Raw genomic sequence first — 6,407 nt, 5'->3', positions numbered from 1 at the left:
TCATACTTGAATTTCATCAGATACACATAACCATATCTAGAATGATCATCAGTGAATGTGATGAAGTAAGAGAAACTACCTCTGGCAGTTATCGACATGGGTCGATATACATCAGTATGTATTAGTCCCAACAATTCTGTGGTTCTTTCTCCTTTTCTAGTAAAAGGGAACTTGGTCATTTTGCCTAACAGGCACGACTCGCATTTGTCAAATGATTCAAAATCAATTGACCCCAAGTATCCATCTTTATGTAACTTGGAAATGCGTTTTTCGTTATTATGACCCAATCAGCAATGCCAGAGGTATGTATTATTTAGATTATCACTTTTATGCCTTTTATTTTCTATATTCATAATAGACGACTCAGTATCAAGAATATAAATTTCATTTTGCAAGACACCAAAACCATAAAAGATCTCATCTTTATAAAATGAACAACGATTGTTCTTAACATTAATTGAAAAACCATTCATGTCCAAACACGAAATAGAAATAATGTTTTTAGTAATGGCGGGAACAAAATAGCAATTTTTTAATTCTAATACTAAGCCTGAAGGCAGTGGTAAGAAGTATGTCCCTATAGCTAATGCAGCAACTCTTGCTCCATTTCCCACGCGCAGGTCAACTTCTCTTTTCTGCAGTGGTCTACTTCTCTTTAGTCCCTACATATTTATACAAATATGAGATCCACATCCGATATCTAATACCCAAGAAGCTAATGAATGAGACATAATAACCTCGATAAAAAAAATACCTGAAGTAGAAGCTTCAGAAGACTTCTTTCCTTTCAAACTTGAGAGGTAAGCCTTTCAATTCCTCTTCTAATGACCTTTCAATCCACAGTGATAGCATGTGTCATCAGATTCGGTATTGTCCTTGCCTGCTTTGACTACTTTGTTATTGCCCTTAGCCTTTTTGGATGTTTTCTTGAAACTTCCTTTGATTTTCCTCTTAGTTCCCTTAGAGGAATGAATAGCTAAGACATGCCCAGTGCTAGCCTTGACATTGGGCTCCACAGTTTTAAGCATATTAAGCAACTCAGGGAGTGTGCATTCGATCTTATTCATATTAAAGTTTATAATGAACTGTGAATAACTATCTGGCAGAGATTGCAGAACTAAGTCAATACTTAGTTCATGATCTATGATAAAACCCAATGAACTCAGTTTTTCAATGAAACCAATCATCTTCAGCACATGAGCACTGACTGATGATCCCTCTGCCATTTTGCACCGGTATAATTGTTTAGAGGTCTCATATCTCTCCACACGAGATTGTTCATCATACAACTCCTTGAGATGAAAAATCATAGTGTAAGCATCCATACCCTCATGTTGTTTCTGCAACTCAGGTGACATAGCTGCAAGCATCACACATGCTGCAGTGTTATCGTCATCATTGTGTTTGTTGTAAGCAACCACCTCTTCCTGAGTGGAATTTTTAGTAGGCACCACTGGAAAGGACTGTTCAAGGACATATCCAATTTTCTCATGCTTGAGAACGATTTTCAAATTACGGTGCCAATTGAGAAAATTTGGTTTGGTCAGTTTGTTGGCATCCAGTATGCCTCTCAAATTCATATGATTACACATGATTCAAAAAACTGTAAATGACGAAAAAAATAGAATTAATATGTATTATAATACATATGCATAAATTCAATATGGACTTTAATTAAATGCGCTCCCACTATTTAAAATAAATTCACGACCCTTATACCTAGATTATTTGAATCCACACTTGATTCCCTGGGATCCCATTTTTTGTATCGAGATCTTGAGTGTACTCAACAAATCCTAATAAAATATTTGGGTAGATATTATTATCAATTGTATCTCCATACAACTCCCAGATCATTAAACTGACAACTCTTTTGTCTTCACACATCTTATGTGTTAGCTTAACATGCGTCTAAAACTTATCTCCTTGAGTGTACTCAACAAAAATAAATTTTAGTTAAGTCAAACCCATCATTTAGAAATATCAAATATTTCATAGTATCAAACATATCCTTATATATATATATATATTTAAACATACATCTACTATGCGAATAAATATATATAGTATGGATGATTATGGACTTGTTCTATCGAGTTTTCCCGAGCCAAAGGGAAAACTAGTTGGTCAATTCCTAAGGGTACAGCATTGGATCAATACCAATACACCATCTCCATGGTGTCCACCTCTTATTGCGCATCCAATTAGCCGAACTTGCAACATGTATCTTATACTAGTTGGCACGCAGGCCTAAAAGAAATCGGACTCCCAGGTCTAATATAATAAATAGCTCGCAGGCCCATAACAACAATAATAACAACGGATTCGCAGGTTCAAAACAATAGGAAGTAAATCAACCATTCAACACATCCATATGGTCGAGTCCATAATCATCCATAAACATTCATCACATAAATGTTTCCTATGTATAATATCTAATATTATATGTAATGCCTCATAAATCTAGCAATTATAGTCGTCAAAACTAATTCAAAAATTTTGGGAACGAGATAATTAAACAATTAATTAATCATATTAATTAATTAATTTAATCGATGGGCCTATTTAATTAAAATCAAATTTTAACTAAATCCCGAATTAGAGTCCAACTCTAATTCCATAACTATTGGGTGAAGTAATTTAATCAAAATCGGATTTTAATTAATTATTAAATTAGAGTCATACTCTAAGTTTTAATTTGCATTGGGAAGTGGTACTAATTGAAAACAAATTTTAATTAATATAATATTAGAGTCCAACTCTAATAAAATTGAATTAATATTTTAATTTAGGACCAAATTCCCAAACAAAATAAAATTTAATTAAGGGTCAAAACTAAATATTTAAGTTAAAATCTAATTTTAACAAAAATATAAAAGTCGTCACATTTTAAATAAATTTTAATTCTGGGTCAAAATTAGGGTATGGGTCAAACCCAATTAAAAACTCATTTTTAAAACAATTCAAAATTCAAAATCAAAAACTTTTTGACAATTTTCAAATTTGACCCAAAATGGAAATTAATAGCAAACCCTTCCAAACTAAAAATTTGCAGAACAGTCCTAATTTTAAAATTGCAAATTGACCCCATTTTCGTAATTGCAACCAGGGGCCCCTAATTACATTATTTGCAACAGAAGTCCCCGCTCCACCACCAAACCCTATAATTTTTTTTTCTCTTTCTCCTCCAGTGGAAACAACCCGCATCACGAGGTGCTGCAGGAGCAGCGCCTCGCTCTGCAACAGTGGCACCACCACGCAGCTGGAGCGCCGACAGGCATGCTGCGCCTGCCAGCCGCACGGCACGCCGGCGGTGCTCCGCCCGCCTCGACCCAAAATTTTTTTTTGTTTTTCAAGAACAGATTCTGAAAAAATTAAAATTATATTTGCTAGATTTATGGATGAACATGATTAAACCAATATTTTATTTAATCAAAACGTAAAACAGTTCCTAACAAATACAAAGTTGGCTCTGATACCACTGTAGGGAATTTACTTAAACATGTACAGCGGAATTTAACAAATTTCAATTCCCATTCAGGATTCAACTTTGTATTTAGATAAAAATTGTGATAAGAAATATACATTTTTCTTTAATTTCCAAACTCTTTCGCGTTATTCCTTTTCAACAGCTTGAATCTGCCACCCACAGCTGTCCAATTGTCCAGCCTCCAATGAAATCCACACAGAGAATAGACTGCAACTGCTAGAGTTTTTCCTCTTGTGCCAGCAAGAATAATGAAAACCTTATGGACCTCAAACCCTAGTCATGTATTTATATAAACACAAATAGGCTCGGCCCGGTCCGGTCCATTGTTTAATTAATCCATTTAATTAAACCCGATCCGTGAATTAATCGATCCAATTAATTAATTCGGGAATATAAATAACAAATCCAATTAATTAATTTATCCAACAATTGTTAAATTAATCAATTGGGAATTTGCAATCTTTCAATTCTCTTTTGTGTGCAACCCATTAGGTTCCCGACCACGATGTCTAACGACGTGAAATATTATTTTGATCTAATCAAAACTGATAAATTAAACACTCTTTTAATTTATCACAGATTCACACTCGTCGTCTCAAATTGACATCTAGCAATGTATCAGGGCAGCACATGTGAGGAAAAATGTCACGTGGAATGACAAAACCAAAACTATTCGTTTTACCATGAAATTTTAATCCCTTCGTCAATATGATCCGATCAACTATGAGATATGGAAGTGTGTCAATCTCGATTATCGATCATATTTTTCGTTCTTCTATTAAGTCAATATGAGTCGAAAACTCCTTTTCGACTTATATGTACACCTTGGCTAAGGATTTCGTTATTGACTTAATTTAACGAAATGCAGATCATAGTCTCTTACTATCTAAGAGTGACGAATCCTCTATTGATCATTCACAACCTTCATATGGTTTTCGACATACTCGAACGATGTCGTATTAGCGGCCCTTGGCAGAGCAACATCCAACACCATCGAAATATGTCTGTCCTCATATAAGGTACTATGATGACCTCAAGTTGTAGGACCAATTTCATTACCGAACGTTAGAGATTAACCACTGACACTCAGATAGTTATCCATGTGGAATCTCTTAGTGGGTCTCCAATGTTTTGTTCTATAACAAAACATCCACGTGTTCATTTAAGTGTCACCACACTTTAGGTCATGAGATCAGCTATTTACTTCACAAGTAAGAAATGCCACACGTGATGGTCTAACTTATCTCGTTATTACTTACGACAGCGGTTTATTCAAGATCCAATTATATGTAATTTGTATCTCACAATCACAACTCCTTGTAATTAACAAATCACTTAAACTTGGATCTTCAGATTCTATTATTTAATATTATTTATCACAAAATTAATTTAAATAAATAATAGATTTCACCAAAATTAAATGCATTAAACATATTAAAAGTGTTTACAACCTAAATCGATTGGATTTAGGATATAACACTTACAAAAAGTAAAAAATGAGAATGTAGAAAACATATATAGATGATGCAAAAGTTGGATTAATTAAAACAATATTACTCCGTAAAGATACTAATGGATTTAGAAACTCGTTTGTCGTGACACATCTCGTAATAGGATTACTCCAAATTACGAAGACTAGCAAATCATCAATTTGAACTCCCTTTAATATTAAAATTGGACTCATATGTATGCACAAATTATTTTGTATTGAAAGTATAATACCGCAAATAAGAATTGTATGAATTTTGCAAATGGGGGTACTCAAAAATAAAATAATAAATATATTTCTCCAAAAAGATAATACTGTTCGGGCCAACCAAAGCCCACAAACCATGCACGTGCCCAAGCTTGGTCTATATGTGTGGGTTTCGGTCTAAACACACGAACGTATATGTCATCTCCTTTCAAAGATTATTGATAATCTTTGGACCTCAAACTGAGTATCAAACTTGATCTATTATGTTTACGTCTTGAAACTTCCAATATGAGATTGAATTTTTATCCAATTTCCACCACTTCCAATTTCCAAAATTCCAACATATTCCAAAATTCAAGCAGCTTATTCTTAGGGGTGTATTCAATTGATATTTTTAATAATTTTTTGGAATTTAAAAAGTTTAGAGATATTTAATTGAGACTTTTTTGGAATACTAATTTTTAAGTAAAAAGTACTTGTATAAAATTTTAAAATTTGTCTCTCATCAATCACGAGATTTTTGGAGACATTCAAAAAAAATTTCCTTTAACTTTCCATGAACATGTAAGACTAAAATTTATTTTTTTATTGATTATATTTCATTTATCTTTCTTTCTCTATTGTATTATTTATCTCTATTTTCTATGAAAAATTAAATTGGATTCTTTTAGCCTTTTTTTTTCATGATTTTGTGGAAAAATGTCTATTTTTTTAAAAAAATTATATAGTTTTTTATGAAAAATTTATAATTAAATTTAAATATATTGATTTTTATTTATTTTTAAAAGTATACTATACTAATAATATTGAATTATATGTGTGTGTGTGTGTGTAATTTTGATTATTATTTATTTAATTAAGGTCTTAAATTTTTATTTTTCCAATTTTTATTTTTATTTTTTTCGTATTATATGGGAAAAGAAGGGAAAAAAGGGAATTTTGGAAACTAACATCTCGTATGTGAGAATTTTACATCAAATTCTCATGAATTATATTTTAAATGAAAGTTTTCAAAAGTTTATAAAAGTTTTAAAATGAAAATCCATCGAAGTTTACAAAAAACTTCCACTAATTCCATACAAATCTACAAAAAATTCACGAAATCCACAAGAGTCATCACTTAAAAAAAAAAAGTCCACCAAAGTCTTCAAAAGTTCCAGTTTGAATACAGCCTTTTTAGCCTTAATTTCTCATTCACCAGAACTTACTTTGAGAAGCTAA

Source organism: Olea europaea, chromosome 19 (assembly GCF_002742605.1).
Source record: "Olea europaea var. sylvestris chromosome 19, O_europaea_v1, whole genome shotgun sequence".
NCBI lineage: Eukaryota > Viridiplantae > Streptophyta > Magnoliopsida > Lamiales > Oleaceae > Olea > Olea europaea.
This window is presented reverse-complemented; position numbering follows the sequence as displayed.